This window comes from Bombus terrestris, chromosome 11, assembly GCF_910591885.1.
Source record: "Bombus terrestris chromosome 11, iyBomTerr1.2, whole genome shotgun sequence".
Lineage (NCBI taxonomy): Eukaryota > Metazoa > Arthropoda > Insecta > Hymenoptera > Apidae > Bombus > Bombus terrestris.
Window position 1 is genome coordinate 4,389,966 of NC_063279.1, and position 25,030 is coordinate 4,414,995.

Consider the following 25,030-nt stretch of genomic DNA (forward strand, 5'->3'; position numbering starts at 1 on the left):
TCCATCGAAGAACAATAAAGAAGAAAGAGGAAAAAAAGAAGAAGCGGTCGCACCCGAGTTTCCAACCTTTAATAGTTAACTATATAGATATTATACTACTATACTACTGTAGATATTATCCATAAATTCCGGTGAATTCCGGTGAATTCCGGCATGTCGTGCATTCCGGAGAAATTGTTCGGCCGCTCTGTCACCTGCTCCCCGTTCCGTATTATTATATTTCAGGTAATAAAAAAATTTTTCTAATTTCTTCCAGACCGGAAGATTTATGGATTCCGATAACGTCGTATCTGAGCGTCGCTTTCACTTTTCGCGGCCATTAAAAACGAGTCTCGCGACCCTTTCCTCTCCGACACGGGGCAAAAACCGTCTAATAAAAAGAAGTGAAAAAGGAGGAAGAAGAAGTAGTAGAATGAAGAGAAGAAAGGGCAAACGACAAACAGAGAGAGTCGGCGAGGGTGGGTCGAAGAAGAAAGAAGTTTCAACGGGTACAAAGGTTCCTCCGCCTTTTTCTTGATATGTAGCGTGAAATATTAAAGGCTCTATTACATGGAATCCGCGAAAAGAAGGCGACGAACCGAGAACGGGGCTTGGGTACCTCGCGAAATTCAATGATCCCGCCTCTGGAACCACGCTAAGAACATTTCGGCTTTGACATTAAAGAGAAATCGTTCTTGTAAGCGAAATTCTCGAACACGACAGCTGTCGCTGCAGGCTGACGTCGTCTTCCGGTCGTAAATTCGGCGCTCACTGTACATTCAAGCACGAGGGACGCGTTTAGAAAGCATTACGTTAAGCGACAGATGACAATGTCGCGTGACGTCAGATAAAATGTATTTAAACAGTCGCGAGCCCTGGATTATGCGAATTGACATGGTCGATCATCGATGGACGCGTAAAAGTGTCGCGTAGATATTTTTTGTATGTTGCGTTCTTTGTCGCGCAGCTTCCAATTTGTTCATCGTTTCTCTGTTAATAGATCAACGACGATGAACGCCAATTAGCGTCCTATGAGAAGTACGGTAGCTAGAAAAATTATCTCCTCGTTGTTTTACTTATTATATCGTTTACATACTACATAATTAATTACGTTCAAGTATATTCAACTTTCTGTCATTTTTAGTAATATTTTCAGTACTACGTGACTCTAGTAGCTTTTATGACTGTTTGTAAACATAGAAAACAAGACGAATTTTCTGTCATTTTTAGTCATATTTTCAGTGCTACGTTACTCTAGCTGCTTTTATGACCGTTTGTAAACATAGAAAACAAGACGAATTATGATATAATGTTATTTTAAGGGGAATTAACGGTTTTCTTAATTATTTTTGAAATGACCAAACAACTATTTAGCGCTATCACTCAAAGACATCTTAGTATTTCTTTTTCTAACGTTCTACTGTCTTCAATAATGCTAGCGTGTGATTAGATGTAAGTGTAGGATATTGATGATAATTTTGAATCGATGACGAGACCATTTTTTAGCGATTAAAGCGACCAATTAAAACTTAAGAAACACTAGTATCTCTCTCTATATATATATTTCCAATTATATTTCACTGAGAAACAACAACAATCTTTATCTTTCTAGAGCAGTTTTACAGAACCATCCCCGGAAACTTTCCTGAAAGATAATTAACCACACTGTTAGCGTTCCAGGTAAAACGCAGAAATACAGAGCTGTAACATCGCGCAACGACAAGGGGAAATTTATTCAATTGCCTTTCTGCTTGCGATAAACGAGCCCGGTTTTAAATTCGCGTCTTATTCCTAGGCTAATGTTGTCGCGATTCATTTATTAATCAACGTTTCCATTAAGCGTTGCTCAGGAAAAAACAATTAACCTCGAAGATTGAAACAGGGAAAAAGAGGGAAATAATTAAAGCCAACAAGATAAAATTGCATCGAGCATAACAAGGAGGAAATCGTTGAAGCTTTACGTATTCTTTCCTTTTGCCCCGCTCTACGATTTTCGTCGAAATAAAAAGGCAAAGCTTCTACATGCCACTCGTTCCGCACGATATTCGACGCGCTCGTAGAACGCGGAAAATTACAAAATATAACGGAATTATCAGACAATGGAAGATGAGAAAAGGAAGGAGAATACACTTGCTTCTTTTCGACGTTCTGCATACACCGAATGCTATTTGCATTTCCCTTTTATCAGAATTTTTCTAGCACCCAGCCCTTTCCACCGGTATCTCTGGATACGGACATTGTTGATTCTAGAGAGTTTTAGAAACTTTTGCGCGAAGTAGTAACAAACCAAGGGGCGAATGAAGTGGTAAGAAAAGTTGCAGCATTGCGAAAAATCGCGGAGGAGGTGTATGTATAAGTAAAGAAATTACAGTGAAAGCACATCCTGTAAGCCAAGTGTAAAAATAACAAAATGAGAGCAGTTTGAATACTCGTGCATAATACATTGCAGAACATAAATTTGCGTACAATTTGGTGTTGAGAAATTTTTTATTAAAATCCTTAAGATCCAATAATAAGATTTTTTTCGTTTACCAAGCTTTATTGAAAACGTGGCAAAAATTGCTACGTAAATACAAATATACGAACGTAATTTTGACAGTAGTCGTTTTTGAAACAATTGCGAAGGAACATCATATTAATGGATAAAAGCATCGATAAGAGTAATTGAAGTTTGTTATTCAAACGATATTACGTAGCGTTGTCACGTGTATTAAATGATACGATCTAAGCGATTTGTTAAATTTTTTCACAGATCTCGCGTTTTCGTATGCATGATAGGCGGACACGTAATCAAGGCATATTTAAATACAGGATCGAACACGTACAGTGATAAAAACTTCTTTTCTCTTCTTTCAGAAAACGAAGCTACCTATAAAAAGAAAAAAAAAGTGTTCTATACTATCAACTCGTGTTTGTACTAGAAATCACTTCGTATTTGCATTAATAAGCTGCTTCGTGAATTTTAAAAAGCAACGAATGTATCGTAAGTATAGTTTCACGTGCTGCAAACTATTCAATATTAGAGGCTTGATAAAGTTACTAATTTAAGGATAAGTTAATAAAATACATTTGCTCTGGAAAGATAGTGCAAGTTCAACGGCGAGCAAAAGAGAAGAGAAGTTTGTCAAGGTATGCAAGATTATTTTTTATTGCAATTTTATGTTTGTACTTTCACGATTTGCTTTGAGAAAAGAAAATTCCTGGAATCAATTTATAAATGTAAAGAAAGAATAAAGTCGCTAACCAAATAACGCTTCATGAATCGACTTATTTTTCTATTTCGCATGGAACGTATCGAACGATCGATATTTAATTCAGAGTAGATGTTTCACGCTGAATATTTGTATCTCTTGAAATATCAGAAACACTTCTCCTTTTTTATTCTTTCTTTAAGAATCGTATTACAGTTGTCGGAGTATAGAAAAATTGATAGGAGAAAGAATGCGGTATATAAACGTTCGCATCGTGAGTAAGAAACAAATATGATGGTACTCGGTCTGTTCAATCGCTTGTAAGCGTATGCATGGAGGAGTTAAAAATATTTCTAGTGCCTGCAGATTAAAATGTTAAAAGTAAAAGGTTTCTAGAACACTTGAGAATGTTAAAATTTTCAAGAGATAGAGAGTATCTCAGCCTTCAACGGAATATTAAATATTCAAACAATTATTGCTACTAGACTGCGGATGTTGGTGCATTTATATGAAATTGAAAGCTGCAAAAGTACGCAGAATACGGATAATACCCAAAAACATATAAAATATCCAAAGCATAGTGTTCAATGTGACAGAACAAAACTACGCTTACGTTTCACTTCTTTAATTGGATTCGCGAAGACACGAATTTAGCTAGAGAAGTGATCGAGGAAACTCGAGTGTCATCCAAAGAGGCAACAGCTCCTCGTGAGTGAGAGGTTCCAGGAACACGTTCGCCGACAGAATATGGAGGATCGGAAACGAGGTTGTTCGATACACGAAACACGTGTGTACGGAAGTTCTCGTCTCGCGGTGGAAGTAAAGGGAAAACGAGAGGAACTCGCGTCCACGCGATCCGCGAAATAAGAAGCAACGAGGTACTCGACTGTGGACGCGGAATAACGAAATAAAAGATTTGGCGATACGTGAGCGTACGGATCAGAATATAGCCGTATATACATACGTACACCTTCTCGTTCACCGATCTTCCCTATTCTTTCATCGTTCTGACGTGTTTGGCATCTTCCTGGCAATAGTTTCGAATCGCCTGGCCACGATATTCTCGTTCTCCTTCGTGGGAGATTATTTTCTTCGGTTATCCGGTATAGACAGAAGAACTTAGCGTGGATAGGTTTTCCATATTTTCACCGGCGATTCCATAAATTTTTCATGAGCGATTGGGGAGTTGAAATGGTAAACGATGCGAGTACCAAAAAATAGAAAACGATTTCCACAGAGTAGGATGTAGATTCCATGAGGAATATGCTGGGAAATGTATTAATAGTAAAATAATTGAGGAGCTTCCTGGGGAAAGAACCTATGATATAAAATAGTGGATTGAGCAAATTGTGTTGGGAGTTTCGGTTTTAATTCGTCGATAGTAGTTATATTTTTATATTTACAAAGCAATAAAAAGTTTCATAATAATTCGACTATTTGATTAGAAAATATATTTTATACCTTTGCATTTATTATTAAAATTGAACTTTAAACTTAATTTTGTTCTATTTTTATCGATTTCAGATTTACGTAAAATCTATTTTTTGCGTTAGAGTCTAAATATTGTAAATATATATATAACAATATTTTTATACGTACCGCTTCAATATATTAGTATATCGTAAGTATATAAATTAGTATGTATATATAATATTACTTGCGAAAATAACGCGTTGATTATGAACCTATGAAGACAAAATATTGGCGATGAAATCTGACTGATCCTTGTCGGTGGGGCAAATATTATTTTAATTCTATTCGCCTTGAATAAATAAAACACTCGAATAAAAATGAATCCTTTAATAGAAGCAAAAGATTACCACCTACCTTGCGAAACTTCAACACAAGCTCGCCAAGTATTTTATCCGACTTTGTCTTTGAGCCGCTTAGAACTCTTTAATCTTTAACTTCAAACTACGTTAAAAATACAAATATTCTCTACTATTCGAAAATATATTACGCAATATAAGCATATCGACTAGACTATTACATCAAAATTCGATTTAAAATATATCCGAAACGTTTTACATCGTTTAAAAAAAAAATCCACGGTCGATTCGTAAAATATACGAACATTTTACTTCCTCCTAAAATATTATACATACGTACTTGTGTTTACGTAACTTCTATTTAATTTCAGAATATGGACATTTGTCTATGTTCTGCCCAAATTTATATTTTTACGAGCAGAACTCTTTAGCTCTAACAACAAAGATTCTTTAAAAAATCGCAGGAAAAACTCTGCTGAGATTTATGTTGCCGTATTAAATCAATATTTTTTATGTTTCCAACTACTCATCTTTTGATTTATTACTTTTCAATACTGTTAAAAGTATGATTTGTATCGTTCCTACCATCCTGTATCGTTGTCATGTTTTCGTAACACAAATAAAAACAGAGGTGTAAAAAATATATTTTTAAATCACGGTAAACAAAACTTCAGTCGCCTATTAAAAGAACCCGATCTCTCTAAAAATTAAAATTCCCTGTTGACGCCTGTTTCATTCGATTTAGCTTGCTTTTAAACACTTCAAACGTTTTAATGTCGGGCCATTTTCCACATATCATCGATAGTGGAAACGGTTGCCGGAATTTTGTTCGAATCGATCTAGAACGCATACAGAGGATCGATTACTGCAAACATATCGAGTATCGTTTATACGCATTCGTATTCCTACCAGTCAGTTTAATCGAGATGTTAAACAAATTTTTAGCTTACCATAGTTTAATTACACCTGAAAGTCTATTATTCTAATTTAACGTTAATTGCGCCTGCGTTCTGTTTTAGCTTCGAGAAAAGTCACTCCGATAACGAACGAATTAAAAATGTTTCCATAGAAATGCACTTAGAAATTTGGTACAATAAAATGATCACAAGAAGTTTGCTGCTTTTCTACATGCTTTCACTTTGAAGACAAGTAATTTAGTATTAAATTAAAAAATTAATAATAGAATATATACATAGGAGAAAATAAAATGTGAATTTTATTTAAATAAAAATTCTCTCGAAATTGTTTAATAGACAATACTTATACTATTTCAAAAACTACATACACTATTATTGAGAATTGTAGATTCTATACAGTTCTACGAAGTATTCTCTCTGAAAAATATTAAACGATATTCAAAGAAATAAAGAATATCAATTATAACATTACAACACATTTCCCTGTAATGTTTGCGTGAATTATGTTTGTATCCCTAATTATGTTTCTCTTTCTAAACTCGATGCATTTTATACCACAGACGAAAAAGCAAAATTGAACGATCAATATAAAATATCGGTATGCGTTACAAGCTACTGTTTTGGAAAGTAAACCGGAACGAAGAAAAAATGTCTCGAATGATGCCTATTTTCTCTCTTTCGCATGAAACGCGAAATTATTTCACACGTTCCTCTGGATCGCATCTGAAAAATTCGAAACCCAAATCTCTAACATATTCGACGTACGTAGATACGTTTCCGATCGAGAACAAAATATAAAAGAAGTATTACCCATTATTTTAGCGTCTTCCTCCGAATAAAGTAAATAAAGCATAGAATCGAATGTTTTCGATAGCGCGGCGTCTCTTCGACCATTCGGATACGTTTCGTTTCAATGGTCAAAGGCGTTCCTGTAATTTCCCTCGCAGAATAAACGGAACGATTTGATCGATGAGCTTGGCCCAGAGGAAGCAACAACATTCCATTCATCCTAAATATCTTCTTACACATCGGATCGACGGGGGTTGCAGGTTTTATCGAAGCAATTAAAATTCCTGCCAGACTCGGCACGCGCGTTCTCTCTCCCTTTGCAAACTCTTGCAGTTTCACCCCTCAAATAGCTACACTATTCTCTACCGGTACACAATGGTAATGCAACGATACCCGCTGTTATATTACGATTAACATTCTCTCTCTGTGTCTATTTAATCAAATTTCTAAGTGAACCCAACTTTACCAGACTACGGGCTTTGCTGGAAATGGCTCTACCGTGATTGTTCTCAAATTTTTGTTTTTTAAAGGGTAGGAGCTGTTCTTTCTAGTATTTTTCCATAGCAACGAATATTATACTATTTATTTATTTCTGTCAATTTTTCCACTCTTATATTTCATTATTATCGTTTATTTCTTTTTTCGATAGAAATGGCTCCATAGTTATTCGTTCGAAAATGTTCGCTTTCAAGGGGCAACATATTTTTTCCAATATTATTTCCTTGTTATTGTTTTTACTTGTCTACGTTTCTTTCTGGTCTTCGAACAATTAGTATAAAATACGGAATCACGGAATTCTTCTTGTAACTTGATCGATCGACGAACAGAAGTGGCCTGTTCTCAATAAATCGCGCCAGTTGGAAAATTCCAATCGTCCCGCTTTTCTCGACGCGGATATGTGGAACGACGCATAATAAAGCCTACAAGCTTATCAGTAGGGTACACCGAGCTGCCAATAAATAGCAAACAAATTCAATTAAGCGAACAATGAAAAACACTGTAAAACTATCCGATATTGGGGCACGTACGATGCACGTAGTACGTTTTGTACGTCGTTTTTTCCCCAACGCTATAGGTTTTTATTGCGACGAAAGAATTTTCGCCGGCTCGACGACGTGTTCAGCTCGAAATAAAGCTATTCAGGGTAAAGTGTGTCGTCGAGGACCGCAAAAGGTTAACCTTAAAGTAGTCACCTGACGTCGCACTGCTATCGCTATTTTCGCGCGCGAGCGCGAGCGCACACACGCACATACACGCATACGAAACACAAGCGTATAGATGTTTTTCTATGTGTGTGCACACACGTTCTTCTTCAAAGAACGACGTAACGAGCACGGAGTACGTCACTTTCATTCTCGATTCCTGTGGAATGTAGTCCGCGAAACGAGAGGAAATCGCTTCGAAACAGCGAATGTAAACGCTCGTTTCACGATTTTCCATTGATTTCAGGGACACACGATTTACCAGCAAGCTCGTTCAATGTGATATTTTTCCTTTCTTTCGAAAATTTTAATTGGAAAATAATTCTTGTTTTAAATAGGTTGTTTCTTTATATATCGAGAATAGTTTAATAAACAGATGTCCCAGATTTTTCCGAGATACTGTAGCAGTATGTTTTACGAATAAAAAGTTTCCCTCGTGAGTAAATAGAGATTTTATTAGAAGCGAGGCATAAAAATGCCGTGTGAACGTGGACGAATGCTTTGTTAAATGCTGTAAGCAAAACGTGAAGTAACAATGGACTAGTTTTTGGTTCGATAAAATGATTAATCGAATATTATTTTTTACGATAAACTGCATAAATTCGTAGAAAAATAGCAATTACAAACTCTATTTTCTCAAATTTGTCTCATCATTTGCGAGTATTCGCATACACGTGATATCTGTTTGTAATAAATAGATTTACGAGTATAAGATTTCTTTTGAGATCTCATTCGTGCGAATAACGTCAAATTGGAACTACATGAAAAATGAAGGTGATCGGTTTGGCTTCTAAGAGGTTGAGACGTCTCATAAATGCATAAAAATCGGCATTCCAGCTGTCCTGTAATTCTGCGAACATTAATTAAAAAAATAATTTCCCACTATTACCGTGCCACTTCCACGAAACCTTCTCATTCGTTAATAACGTAATAAACGATCTATAAAAAGCTTGACATCCATCTGGAACAATGGATTAGCCGAAGAAAGTTTCATCGAGTGACAAACGAGAAAGCATCCCTAAATTTCTATGGAGCCTTTCTTTTCGCGAACGAAAACGCGTCATCGTGCTAATTATTCCTCGAAGGGGTATTTTGTGCGAGAGGCAAGGCTACTTCGATGGACCAATTACGAATTAGCTCGTTAATCCGATTCGAAAGAGCTTTAATGCCACCGGATTATTAGTTGGAAGCCGGGGCAATCGATGATTCGCGGCGACGTATCGAAAGCATCGCTACTTACGCGGTAGCCCTCGCTTCGAAACTTCCGGCGAGTTCATTAACGTGAGTAGACAGCATCCAAATGCCGAGGCATAATTAGTCATTGAGAACAGATTGGCGGCCAAGCAGGGAAAATCCTGACGATCATGAGAGACTTCGACTATCGCTTACCGGAGACACCTCGTTTTCGTAATTAGCCACGTTCTAATGACGTACCTCTAATCATTGCACGTTCAGTTGCATCTATAGCTCTCACGCTGAATGATCATCGACGTAGTTCTGTATCGTTGCTTTCGAGTTTCGTTTATTTAGTAGACACTGTTCAATCAGTTCGTTATTTTTTCAGGGCTTGGTTCACAACGGTGAATTGATTATTTGTGTTTGACGTTACTTTATTTGTCATTTTTTCTTGCCCTCTGTGAAGGTTTAAGATAAAAGACAGCGCCGTACAATGGTTTCTATACTTTTCATTTTAATTATCGATTTCGAGGTTTTCATAAATCACGTTCGGTTTGCGCGTATAATTCACGACCGTTTAATCGTTTGACTGATTATTCGTACATTGGACGTATTATCCCGTGAAACATTCCATTCAAGGTTTGTTTTAATTACTTCAATGAAGTGGTAGTGATTAGTTACTTCTTAATATTGCTTAGTTAATATATTTGAATAGAACGATATGACAAAATAACAGGAATAAGTGACCATTTGTTTATAATATAATTTGTCTATCTCTTCCTTTTCCAGGAAAAAGAGCAATTTCATTATTACCAGTGCAAGTTTCATGAAATTCTAAGTATGTTCTGTATTTGTACGAGGACACTGTTAACTACGTGGTAAGGTTCGATATTAGTCATTTGGTTTATAAGCTTCGCCGCGTAATAAATTTTTATAGAGCAAATTTCCTTTCATACACGTTTTAAAAATATCTGCACTGCGAGTACGTATAGGATTAAAATTTATGAGCCATAAGGTCTTTCCTAAAGACGACATATCACTGAGGATTACATTTCACAAAACGAATGTAATACTTTGTTCACAAGCTTGGATAAATTTTTATCATTGAAATGCGGATGTACGTACAAATTCATATTTTTATAAACACAATTAAAGATATAAAATTTAAGCGACTTGTGACGACCATTAAGCTCTGAATATTTTATACAGTTTACAATAATAGCGTATAACTGAAATTTTTCACAATTTATTTATTACGAAACAAATTGCCATAATTAGTATTGTTCAATACAATAAACTGTCAAGATTTAACAACGCAATAAACTACCAGCAGTTTAAAAATTCCGCTCACTTTTAATTGGAACAATTAAAACAAGAAAAGAGGAATCGAAGTCTGGAAGCCCTTAAACTGGGAATTATTGCCATTTGAAAGTTCCAGGCAACTCCACGAACGCCCGACGATATAACTTTGTATTTCGGGAAATACGTCACCCTTATCCAGAAGAAAGAGAGACCCTTAACGTTCGTAACTCGGTTCTTTATCACTTCTCGATACTTTCAAACCGAATTCCGTTCGAACACCTGTCACGTGCTTCGATTTCCGCCGCGAATCAATGTCTTTTCTCGTAATATTTCCGTCGATCGACCACTTTAAGCGGGAAACCAGGAGTGTTCCTCTTATTCTCTCGTATTCTCTTATTCACGCAACACACTTCCTCAAAAATTCTTACAAATTTCTAGAACGTCTGTAATTCCTTAAATCACATTTCACAAGCGAATCTCGCGAATCGAAAACTATTAATTTCGAGACTTTTGGATGGATTGGAATAACGTGGACGAATTCATCGTCGAACAAGGTTAGATTGCCGTTGGCGGAGATTTAAGCGGTAAACCGTGGAAAATTATACCTTGGTATGGCTAATCTGAGCTAAAACTCGACAACATTCAAATCGCTGGAAACTGTAATCTCGAGCAATAACAGTTTGGAATTTCTACAAGTCCTGCCCCTTTCCTACTGTGTTTCGCACAGTTTAATAACACTCGTGTCAATCCGGTTCCTTCGCTTCGCTCGCTACTCGACCTCCAATAACGTTACGAGTTTAACAAACAAAAAAGAAAGGACGCGAAGGAAATGGGAAAAAACGAGTCTTCTTCCTACGTTTCGTTTAAACTTCTGTCCCACGTTCGAGGAATCAAAAAGCACGGGAGAAAACCAGAAAGAAAGAGATACACGTATCGAAAGAGACGGAGAGGAGCCGTCGTTTTACTCCGTTTCTTTCTTCAATCTCCGGCCATCCTCTTTGTTTCTTTGGCTAACAGAATCACCATCCTTCACCGCATCCAACCACCGGAGACACACTAACGATAGAAGAGGATTCAACGAGCGCTAGCTCGATCGAGAGCAAAGAAAAGGAGCCTCGATCGCTTGGAAGTCCCAATCCACCGAGGCCATCAGCCTCGAATCCCCATCGAAGCGTTTCTCACGCGAGTTAACCCAACACCGTGTCACGTATCGTGCATCGGTTTGTTACTTACACCTGCTGGTTTGTCGTCGATCCGCTTCGTATCCTCCGCGATCATCACCATCAGATAATCATCACATCCGTTTTATCAGGTTCGATCGTGATGCGTAGCAAATAGGACACGCGACTGAACACGCAAACCTTGTCAGTGAGGATCACGAAAAGGATCCCAACGAGGATCACAATTTACTGCAGTCGGCACGTTAATAATAACGAGACGACGTTCCGCGCGGTTGCACGAGGAAAGGAATACGAGACTTCACGGGAACACGATTCGATTTCGATGCACGCGTTCGTTCCAAGGAACAGAGTGTGATCGCTGATCCCGTTATGTTTGACAGGGTTTTTTCCTTCGCCTCCTGCGGGCGCAGCAGCGCGTTCGCGCGCGTATCAAACCGATCCGAATCCGCGGTCGAAATTGCCGCCGGCCTAGGTCAGCCGGTCGCGTCGGGACGCCTCTCATAAACAGAGAGGGCCGGCATTCGAGCGCGCCCGCCGCGGCTCTCGCACGGATCGCTGCTCGTCGTCGTGGATCCTCCGCGTACGTGGCGGCCAGTGAGCCAGCGATCAAAGAGACGCGACCGAGCCACCGCGAGAGATAGATTCAATGGAGGCGCGTCGCGACGCGGCGCCGCGCGGCGGCAGGTGGCGCGGAGACGCCGAGAGGACTCGGGGGGCGGCGCGGGCTCCGACGCCGCTCGAACGAACGGACACACTGACGACGCCTCGAGTTTTCGCCTGGAGAACGATGCTGCCGCCTCGTGGCGCTCCTTCCAACGAAACTGAGCGCGGTTCCGCGACGTCCGCCGAGAGTCTACCCCCACAGTCGCGTCCGCGACGCCGACGCCGAGTGGGGCGGCTGCGTCGCGACCCTCTCCAACCCCCTCCTGCTTCTCTGCCCCTCGATCCTCGGTCCAGACGGACGCTGCGTACCAGCGAATCCTCTCTTTGCCCTCTGGACACGATTCCACGAGACATTTTCAGGTATTGCACCTACTGCGACGATATGTGCAGACAGAAGATCTGAGGGACGATTGAATTTTTGCGTGATTTTTGACAGGAAACGAGAAATTTATGGTTGATGTTCGGGTTGATATTCGGGCGGAGAGCTTTTTGAGGAAGATGGTTGGTTTTGATAGGTAGACGGTGATGGTTGATTTGGAATGCGATGTGTTTAGTGTATTCGTGGTACAGTGGTTTAACGAAATTGTGTTTGCTGATTGAGTGTAGTTAAAGAGGTTGGCATTGATAACGAGTCGATCGGTTCATTCAGTAAGTTCTTAAGTTGTAGTCTTGCTTGGAGCGCGATTTTGCCGAGTGTTTCAGTAGTCCGTTTCGTATCATTTCGTTCTTCTCCTCGCCATGTTTGTATATTCTTTTATCGTCAGGAGTATCCCAGGTGAATATTTTCACGATTATGGTTATTATATAAATATTAAAAATCTGATAGATTGTCAAACTTATATCAGCTGTTTCTTTAACTTTGTTAAAAATTTGTATAAATGTGATTATGAGAAATTAAGTTAAAAAGTGACTGACCGTCAAGTGCGTGCCAGTTGTTTTTCTTATTTTGTTAAGAAATATTATATGAATATTTTTATATTTAAAAACTAATTAAGTATTTATATGTTCTCATAATGTGAATGTCCTACGTTATGTGCGAAAGAAACATTAATTTTTTTTCAGTGAAATGAATTGTGATATAGGCTTTTAATTAAAACTCTTTGTTAATTTAAAAAGTTCATTATTCAAGATTATATTCGATCTGATGCATGCAATAATAGATGCGATAAAATAGAATTGGGGGTGGTTTGAACGTATACGTGGATACATGCAGAGGCACAAGTAGAAGTCGATCGTTTATAGTCAGACGCACTATCATACTACAGGGAGTTGTATATCGCTGTATTTCTTCATAACTGGATCACACGTTTTGTATTTTAAATTGAAGTTATTCAAGTTAATAGGTGTATTATAAATATGTGTAGCCAGAAGAAAACTTTTAAATCACGCTTCTATTATTTTTGATTGTGAAAGTACAAAATTTTCTTTTTTACTTCTTACTAACTAACATCTTATTATGCAACAAATAAACATAGTAGGTACGTTTATTAAAACGTTTCTTTAAAAAAAACAGATATTGTTAATCACATTTTTCCATTTATTTATTTTATGTTTTTTAATACTTTTTTGTATCAAATAATTTCTTTTATCATTTTCGTTATTAATTTAACATCACACGTTTATCACCGATATTTCAACGCTATTCATTTTATTTTATTCGTTTTATTATAATGTTCATTAATTCGACCCGTTTAACGTATTTGTAAGCTATTTATTTCGTTAAAATTTTTACTGTTCTACCTGTGACAACCGGTGCCTCCACTTGTTTCACGAGGCTGTCTCTAAATGCCTTTGGTTAATAAGTCCTAAACAACCGTCATTCTTTAGCTTTTTATATTTCAAGAAGAAAATGTTGCGCGTGATGTAGCACATTAGCTATGACACTGACGTTGACACCAAGGTTAAATTGCGAGCAAACTCTGCCGCCTCTCATATATATTTAACCTCCCTCGTCTATCTTTTCCCTTCATTGCCACTCGGTTCTTTTCTGTCTGTAATATAAACCACTCCCACAATACACACAGACGTGAAACAATGACTCGTTAAAACTTCCATCTATTCCGTCAAATTTTCCTTGACATATAACAATACTAAGCACTTTATATTTCTCTTTCTTATTTCTTTCCCATCGTTAACAGCGATATAATTGATTCTATTATTACATTTGAAACATTTGTTCTTTGACCATATAAAATTCAATGCGTAATTCAACGTTAGATAAACTTATGTGAAAACAGTAGAGATTGCGTCAGACAAATTTTACGGTTGTACTACTTAAATCCTTCGAACATGAGAATTCTACATACCTTGCTTCGACAGATGAAAGGTCATAAACCCCAGACATAGTTTGAAAAACTCGATGTTTTATACCGGATAAATCAATTTGACGTAAAATGATTCCAAATGGAGAAAAAAGATAAATTATCAAGTTTTCTAAAAATAATTATCGCCGCCGTGACAGAAAATGGAAGTCTCGTCCTCTTATTTTAAAAAAGGATCAAATAAACGAAATTTCAACTGTCGCAACGAGTGACGGCAGTTTAACTGATTATATTGATTAAAGGAAACAAACTTCGCCTCGGACAATTTAATTAAATTACTGCTGTCCTGCTTTTTTCTCGATTCGATCAATCAACCGAATGGTTTCGTTGTTCATTAACGCGATGATAAAAATTGAAATCGCAGAAATAATTATATTCGTCATCACAGATTTAATATAGTATCTCGATGACTTATTTCTCTCGGCCACGATACACTGAACAGAACAGGCAAACGAAACGACAGTAAAGATAAAAATGATCATCGGATAACAAATTACCAAGAAATAGGATACATCGTGAAATTTTGGTTAAGATGAGAGACGTTGTATCACATTGAACGCGACACTCATTTCAACATGCGCTAATGAAATTACCATTGCTGTCATTCTGGCGATCACGGAGTTTAATGTGAGAATTAAACGTTAATCGAACCATTAATTCGCAAGTTTCACAAGGCTATTGATTTTCCTTGGATCGAACAACGAACGCGTTATAGTTTGCCGGTTTGTCCGATACCATGGCCGGCGACAGAAACGACGAATAATCTACTGGACGTGGTTACGAAAGCAGAAAATTGGCCCGATTGAAATCTATTCTAGCATCTTATCGATCGCGGCAATTGAATTAACCGTCCAATTATCGAGCTCGATCTCGGCTAACAATCACTACTCTTCTCGCATCCTGTCACTTGGATTAAGCAACGCGTCACGAGTAAAGAATTGTTGCCCGTTTCTCAATGTTTCATTTCTGGACACGGCGAAAGCTTTCCAAACGAACTAGAAACGTCTATTAAGGGAAGTAAAATGACGTTTATTATCTTTGAAATCGGCTTCCTTGATATGATATTTAATACCATTATCGCCTGTAGATATTAGATTGCGGATATTTATGTATTTATAGAAAATTTGAAGATGTTCAAGTGTACAAAATCTACATAATATACACCGTATATGAAACATTCAAAGTATTCGTTATAATATTTAATATATAAATCAAATCTCCATGCAGGTTCCATTTCTTTATTCGCGTTTATAAAGATGTTAGATTACTAAAACCTGCCGCAATGCAGTCATTAGTTTTTGGTTTTCAGAAAGTTCGTAAAACCAGTTATTTAAAAATTGATAAAATACGCTGTACTTTCTACGATGAAATGGATTTATTTTTTAAATAGGAGTATTTTTGATGCTAATAGTTTCACGGCGTATAGAAAAATCCAAAATTCTAACGTTCCACCATGTAAATGTACTTATCTCTAATATCTGTTCCTCTATCTTCGGTTATGTCTTTAAGGAAAAATAAGCTGGGAAACTAAGCATACAAGAGGATTAATTACAAGTACGAATTTTCTTTGTTACAAGGTAGACCACTGTACGGACGTATTTATAATTTATAACTCTCAGGTGTCGACTTAACTTTCTTCAGCTCCCTGAAACTTCCATCCCTTGTCGCTTCTACAAGCAATGCTCATCTTCGCCGTTTCTTACCGCTACTTTTGTCTCGGATAAGAAGTAGATAATATTTTATAACAGTATATACTTTAAACATTATTATATCATATGCTACTCTGTTATATACTGTATTATTTATAATATTTGTAACCGTATACATATCTGTAATATTTGCAGAGAAAAATCTTGCAAATGATAAAGCTGAAACAGAACGGCCAAAAGAATAAAGTCAATATCCCATCCCCAAATTCTACTTCTAATTCCGTTCGAAAGATTGCATTGTACCTACATGCGCAATATTCCTTTTAACGAAAAAACAAGACTGTGTTGCGATTGCTTGTTGAACACAATTATCGTTTTCCATTTAGAAAATTTCTAGAATTGCTTTGTTGGGGAAAAAAGCAGGGTATACTGCACGTAAGTTTTTGCAATTCATATTGAGGCAGTTGTCGATTTTTCAATTCCGAGGAATACGCGTTACCATTCTATCGAGATTTAGAGCGAAACGATATTTTTCCGTAGGATGGAATTTGCGAAATTGCAATTTGACACTCTCGGTAGACCTAAGACAATCATAAAGGAAACGTATCTTCGTTTCAGCTAAAATTTCCTCCCCTTCGTTGTTCAACGTTTCTTGTTGCTTATAACAGTTTTACTTCATTCGGTTCCTAGAATATTCTCCAATGAAAACACGAAACAGCATAAAGTCCGTAATACAATTACGACGTAACTCCTAACCCATGATCCTAGTCTACGACTAGATACCATGCATCCTAGTCTACGTAAATACATATGTATCCTCCGTATAAATCCTTGTACGCTGTCAAGATCTTAGAATACGTATCCGCTAGCAATTAGTTCCGTATCACCTCGCTCAAATATTTCACAAATCCTCTCTTGCGCATTCGTTCAAAATTGTAATAAGAACTGCATTGATCGCAAATAGATTTCCAAACACCGATACCTTACGAATCAACGTATAGAATGCTGTAAAACGAATAAATCGATGAAAATAATTCACGCAACGACGTTACCATGAAAATCGTTCGCTTAGAAACGAACGAATCGTCGTTAAACGAGGCCAGTTAACGCTTGCGCGTGAATTTTTAATGGCGCGAATAATCCACGAAGAGAATGGCGACGTATGATCGCTTGACGGCCCATAATCCACAACTGTTCGATATAAACGATTTGCTTGTACCCTACTCCGTGGCATGTTCACGAATTTTTCACCCGGCTCAACGACTCGAAACACCATAAATCCAGCCTGACCGTAAAATTCGTATTGTCGCGCGTTTCACAGGCTAAACCGATACAACGACGCTTTTTTCCCTCTGACTCTCCACGAGAATAAATATCAGATGATGGCTATGCCTATTTTCGTCCGTGCCAAGTGGACAAATTTCTCTCGAAAGCTTGTACGAACACGGGTTTTTGCGTCTCTCTGTTGCGGAAAGATTTGCGCGTGCTGTTAACCACGAGATATTTTTCTTTCAATGAAGAGGAGAGATGCGCTTCACGATTACCATTCTACGATATTACAAACGTGTTGTTTAAATATAGCATATATCGATGATTTTTCGATACAACTTTTTAGGATCCCTTAAACAATTTTTTAAAGATGTTTTCAAAAATAAATGTGAGCGAACTTCATTTATTGGAAGAATTGTTATTGGAATAATTTTACTTATTTAAATATAAATTCCTATTATACGAATAAAAAATCGCAGGTAGTTGCATGAATCAGTGCGGTAGAAGATTTACGAGGAAAATGATACAAGTGATAAAATATTGAACGCTGCAGAGGTCACAGTCTTGGAAGTTGCATCACAGATTACGGTATACTTGAGGGACGAGTGAATTTAATCAGTTTATGCTGTATTGGGAATTCTTGTTTGAAAAAAATTATACAAATATGTGAATTAACATTTTACCTCGTCAAATATTTGTCGAATGCGTCGATCGTATAATTCTAAGCATTCTTCTAAATTGCAAGCAAGATTTCTAAGCAATCGGATAACTATCTTTTAATTGCTGTGTCAATTATTCTCTTCGTACTTGTTTCTTCGACGTTCTACCAGCGAAACTTCTTGCCAGTGACTTTTCCTTCTTTAAATTTTTGAAGTTAACCGAAGTTCCCCTGGAAGTTAGCCCAGACAAGCGTAGAGAGTGGTTAAAACGAAAAACGGATCTCGATGGTCTTCACTGTAAAACGTAAAGAGACTCTCCGACACAAAGCAAAGACGAGAAAGCCGATCGAGTCTGGACATTTCAAATCTTTTATCTCCTCATCGGTGGGATTTCTCGCCTGAAATTCGATAAAACGAAACGGAACGAAGTGTTAAAAGCTTCGAAATTTGGGGATGATATTAATTGAGTATCTAGTCGAAATCTGAGATAATAGTAAATGAAACAACAAATAAATAAGAAACGATTTTCCAAATGCAGAAATGAAATCTATACTTAAATATTTCCTCTTAAAATAAGCCCTCCAGTTCGATTCATCCGAAAGAAACCTTCTCTTATAAATCTTCAAACTCTACCTTCTTTCCTCTACATCGCGTACTAAATAGAAAATACTAACATCCAAGAAATGAAGCCATTATTGCATCAACTTCTCAGTTCCAGTAATGGAAGAGCTTTCTAGAAAGAAGATTCATAAAACAAACTGGCGAATCGAGGAAATTACGTTAGGAGCCTGACGATTAATTTTAATCTTTAATATCAGCTACGTTTAAATTGATAATTGTAATGACTTTAAACGACTGTAATATGTTCAAATTATTCTATAACTTATGGATCGTAGACCCTTTCTTCATAAAGCCATTTAATCTTCCATTTAATCATCGATCAAAGCTAACACCTAAAGAAACTTCGAGGGAAAAACCATTTATTCCCAAAAACTGTCTCGTGTTCTTCGAAAGATCGTTAGAAAAGGAGCAAGTAAAATTTCCTAGGTAAAAGAACGCGACAGTCTGGACCGTGTCTCTTTTCGTTTAAACAAAGCGGCCGGTGCGAGCGTAATTCCCTGTCCTCTGCACCGCAATTTCATTGTTCCTGCAGCGAATGCTGAATCGACGCGACCGATACAGCGCAACAGTTTGACAAGGACAGCTTCGACCGGTGTGAAATGCACTTCGGCCCAACCCGGAAGCCTTATCGTGCTCGTTACACGGCTGTTCATGTGCGACAAACGGTTTCGTTATGGTTCACTGCGTCCTGCATTGGAACTTGCACGTTGTTCCTGTTTTCGCAACATTTTGTTCCATCCAATCGAAGAGCTCTCTTTCTCTTTCTCTCTCTCCTCTCTAATATACCTTTCTCTCTCTTTTTGAAGGTCCATCTGTACATATGTCACCTATTCTATGTGTTTTCTCTTCTTCTCTCCCTTTTACTCTATCCTTTCCCGTTTTTCCATGTCGAATGGAACAACAGACCTACTCGTATCCATGTCGCTATCACGAGGTTATTATTTAAACCGCTTTTGTTGCGTCAACTGTAAACTTTGGACACCGATTCAGCGAAAATTGTATTATCAATTGAAAAACTATACGTAGACCACTGATGTCTTTTCGAAATTCTAACGAATTTTAGAATTCTAACGAGTAATTATAGTCGTCCATGGTTGTTTTAGCATTTAGATATAGTATCATACTATACTAATTATTACTTTCTAATTATTTATTATTAATCGTGGATATTAATGAGACTAGGAAAAGGAACATATCGTATAGAAATTCTACTGCAATTCTATTCTCTATTTGTTTATTCTTCGTATAAGACAGTAACGAGAAATTAGCAAGGTTGATTTTTATTTTCACGCTTTAGATAAAGATAAATAATACTTTTGCTTGGAAATTCTTATCATCGAATCAGTTATACTCATTATTGTATTTCTTTCTTCGTAATGGAATTACGAATCGGATTTTCACAAAAATTATCCTTAACCAAAGATAATTTCATTTCGCGTTATGCGTATCGAATTCAATCAATTACATTATTTAATGCGAACAGCGATTGGCGTATTCCTACATTATTCGAAGAGTAATAACGATCGTCCTTCTTCACCACTAAATTGGTATCACTTATCCTACATTCGATGAATTATCCGTTCCATTATAATAAATTTAATTCCTCTCCTTGATGTTATTATTGCATACGTATATCATTCCGCTATGGATTATCATGGCTTATGATGTTGCGAGGTGAATTTATCCTCTTCTGTCGATTATTCATACAGTTTAGTTTAACCACTTGTGAAAATACCTCTGTATCCATCGCCCCTCGTATTATTATAACCTTTTTACGACGAGAATCATTAGGCTATTAGAAAGGCGATTCGAGAAATTCCATTGTCTCTGCAATTACGCTAACAGAATAATTTGTATAGGTTAAAATTACTGATTTCAGATACAGGCAAATGCGAGTTTCAACTGCGATTACGTACTACCGAAACGAAATCAATTCATTAGCATGAAACAGGGTGAGTAACGGTAGAGCGGCGAATAGAAACAAAGCTTTAAATTGAAGTAAATAATTCGATAGAAATTCCTCTTTGATAAATATCATCTTTCTATGTACTTTACAATACGATTATCACGGACTAGTGCAATTTTCAGACGAAACGAACACTGAATCGTACACATGTGTATATTAAAATGAGAAATGAGAAAATTTTTCGAAGAAAAAGAAATTAGCGAGACAAATATTACAATAAACATTTTAAATAATTCGAAAGTGTATTTGCAATTTATAATTTAAAATAATTCACTTCTATATTAGTAGAAAACCAAGATCGAAAATCAAATTTTTTCTGTCTACATTTGTTCAGTAAATAATTCTCTTGCAAGGCAAATCTAAATAATTTTTCGTTGAAAAATTTATTTTTCATTACGGCGTAAACGGCCACGCTCGAACAATCGTTCATGATTCGTTTGTCTATTATCTTAAATCGACGCAAACCATCAATCGGGGGGACCGTGGAAAAGGTAACCACAGAGATATCGTTTCAAGATACGTTTGTATCCTACGACTCTTATTCGCGTGCGTTTCCCTGGTGAAATGGCTTGAAAACAAGGGATTCAACGGCAAACAAATCGATTCTTCCCCTGGGAGTGGAAATGCAAAAGAACATTCGACCTATTTTTTTCTTTCTCCCTTGCAAAACGCAGCTCATTTTCTTTCCCCGCCAATGTTCCTCCTCTGTTCAACCATTATATCTCTTGCTTTTTCTCCCTTTCTGCACTTTCTCATCTTCGTGCCTCTGTCATTTTACCGTTGCAATCCTGTTTATCCCTTTCAGGTCGAATTTCACTATCGACCCGACAGATCTCTGGTAAACTAATTTCAGCCCCCAAAAAGCATTGGTTAACGCGGTCCATACCATCCCTTTGCGCCCTTATCCACATCGAATTACGATAGACCGCTATCTCTCTTCTCGTTTTTCGCCTTCCTCGTTTTCTCTTCTTTCTCGCACTGTGTTTCTTTTTTCTTTTCGCTGGTTTTATCGATTACAGACGTCGGTCATCCCCTGTTCGTCAACGTTTCGTTTGCCAGTTAAAAAATCTAGACTCTTTCTCTCAGTGACTCGTTAGAAGAGTTCTCCATTTCCGGTCAAATATCGATGTATCGCGTGTTCAATTTTCGAGGGACACAGGCAACGTGATTTCCGACGGCTGCCTCCGTGAAATAGTCTTTGAAAGTCCCGCCACCGAAATTCTCTCGGGGAAATGTTACAGGAATACGCGATGTTCTATCTGTTTGATTGTGTTTAGTAATATTGATGCAAAAGGAAGAAGTAAACCTCATATTTCTTTCTTTTTTTTTTTGTTTGTTTTTATTTATGCACTTGCACATCGCATACCTCCGGCGTATTTGTACGAAGACTGGAGGGAAAAAACGCGATAAATCAGATTTTTTATTTTTTACAGGAAAGCAATTTTTAAATTTAGTACGTTGCTGTACATATTACCAAAGTTTTCTTTCCGTTTGGTTTTGAAATTGGGCACACGTTGTTCCGTTATGTTTGTAATTAAAAAAATATTGCTTGCCATAATATTAAAATTAAAGCTATTAAAATGTTGCTGCTGAAATGTTTTGTTTGGCTATTATAAAACTTCATCAGCATAAAAGCCATTATTAAGGGGCTTATATCTTTGAACCAAACATAGCGTTTTCATTTCCAGTTATACGATACTCTAAATTCATAATCCGTTTCGTCAATTGGCTCTGTAAAAAGCATGAATATTGCATGAACATCAATAATTTGATGAATAATAACAGGTAAGAAAAGCAAATGTTTCATCTAGATCAATTAGAAATAGACAGTTTGATGTAGAAAATGACTAATTATTCAACTATTTATCTATGCCAACGTTGCTTTTTATTTGCAATTTTTATATCCATAGACTTTCCTTACAAAATATCTTTACAGTAATAAAAGATGCAGCAATTTTCCTGAGGATTTTAACGTTGCGAAAGCTTTTACAGTTTATTTATGTAGAAAGCAAAATAAACTTTTTAGAGCGTTAATTTCCGATCGGTCGTTATTGCTGCGATTTTAATAGTCTTTAAATAATCTAGCAGTTGTCAGAGGATTAAAAGGTGTCAGGTTTCAATAGCCATATCGATATCAACGATGCTTCCATTTCAAGGAGCAATTACCAATTTTCGAGTTACTCTTGTCTGCCACTCATGTACAAACCAGCACAAAGGTTGAGTAAATTTTAATCTCAATTATAAAACCTCAATTATGAGAGAAAGCGATTACGAAACAAAAAAAAAGTTCGTATAAATTCATTGAAAGCTTTTTCGTGCAAGACGAACTTTTCCTCGATATTAAGACAAATCCGAGGAACGTAACAGGACGAAAATCAATTGTACTATAATTTATTATTCGAGCGAGTGAATCAACTTTGTTCGAAATTCGCGTTAATCTCGACGCTTTCATTTCGACAAGTAGAATAACCCGAATCAAGCAACAACAAGAAGAATATTACATTACGCCCGGTATCCTAACGTGGCTGCAAAAAGCACGGCTACGATTTAGCAGCCACTCTGGCTTATCCTAAAGGAAAACATATTACCTGACATTTCTGAGGACTGACGTGGCAGACGAACAAGAACACAGGCGATACGTTTGCGGTAGGCTTTTTCGAGCGGAACTTCGCGTCACTAATCACCCAGTTGCTTCAGGAAAAAATCGATGACCCATCTTGCTTGAACGACCACTCAATTAGCTGGCCTCCTTTCATCGATCTGTCCCTATCTAAATCAGACGTATCGTGGAGGAATAGGAGATTTTTTGAAAAGAAATCGTCACGCTACTTTTATCGATTTTAAATGATCAAAAAGTCCTTCGATCTGTTTTTATACATATAGAACATTGTACGTTCAATGATATGCCCAAGAAGTAATTAATAGAAGATACTCAATATGAGAAAAAAGTAGATGGTAAAATAATAGATTACATGTTACTTAACACTAGGATTAACAGAATGATGAAAATAATATACAGTAAAACAATAATTTATCTGAATTTGGCAGGGGGTAAACAATTTATATAATCAAAGTATAGTAGAAGCTCTGCAACGATTTATTATTTTTTGTTTATACAATAGGAGCTCGCGTCCAGATAAATAAAATCAACCAACAAAAGTTAGTCATTCGGTTAATCGGGTATTAATTAAAATTTCGCTCAGATAAATGGAAATCGAATAAATAATTCATAATTTTTTTATGAAGAGTCCACTGTATCGATTAACGAATTTTGTACCTTTAAATTTTTCCTTCGCGTTATTTCAGTTTAATTTCTTTGACACATTTTATACTGTCGTTATCGGTAGTTCTAGTATCAATAAAATGTCAATTTTGAAAAATTACATTGCCTTTTAGATTTCCTAAAATTTATAGCAGAGAGGTTGATCAGCTTCAGGCTCGTTAACCGATACCGATTAGTTAAAAGATGCTCTCAATTTAACAAACTTAGCGTTGGCAATTTGTGTCTTGCGCTTGTATCTTGTTTCACTGTTTGCGTGATTATTGCAGCTGCAAATTGGATGCAACTTCGTCGAATTCAGAAGCTTGCAAAATTCAATCCAAACACTCGCAAAGTTCTGAGTTAGTAGAAACCACAAGTTGGTTTAAATAGTTTTAAATGTTCATAAGCCCCAAAAATGTAACGTTTTATAATCGAAGGAAAGAATAAGGAAATATGTACAGGAAAAAAATTTATGATGCAAAGTATTTTTTAAAGATTTGTGAATCAAGAGCAAGGCGTGTGAACGTCGATAAGGATTTTTTGGTTGGTTTCTTTTTTAACTTTTCATATGCCCTGCGCGGACCAGCTGCATAGATTATGCAAGCACGCAATACAGGAACGTTGGTCACGTTCTAGACTTGGGAAATCGGGTCGTAATCCCATAGTCCCTGTCGGATATCCGACGTTCTCCTGGGTTTACAATGCACGAATCGCCGTCAAGAAGCGAGAGGCAACACACACATACACATACACACACTTCCCAGTTTTCTGATTCCTAATTAAAACTTGGATATTTTCATAACCAATGATTGATATGCTGAAATAAAATTAACTAAAATTGAAACGATACAAGTATTTCAATTTTATGAACAATTGGCTAGACACAGTTTCATATAAGTTTGAAATTTTCTATTATACCACATACGTATATACTTTTTGCAATTATACAAAATTGTAGAAAATAAACGATTAATTCTTCTCTGTTAACGAGCGTTCTTTTATTTCTTGATGAACTTTTCCTATGTGAACTGTACATTGACACAAAAATTCACGTGGGCGCGCTTGGAATGCTATGATTTCAAATGGTATGATTAAAAAGTTAATTATTTCTTGT

General features: G+C 36.8%; 1 protein-coding gene across 7 annotated transcripts in view; it reads right to left on the bottom strand.

The window, feature by feature from the left end:
* Positions 1-25,030, bottom strand: part of LOC100649852 (collagen alpha-1(XVIII) chain) — a 345,705-nt gene that overhangs the window by 185,574 nt on the left and 135,101 nt on the right. Inside the window, exon 1 of one of the 7 annotated variants that reach the window (XM_048410059.1) lies at positions 11,559-12,310. The exons of the other annotated variants lie outside the window; for them this stretch is intronic. The gene's annotated coding sequence lies outside the window, so the exon portion shown is untranslated. Of the gene's footprint in view, positions 1-11,558; positions 12,311-25,030 lie in introns of those variants that run through there. 7 annotated transcript variants of the gene reach the window in all.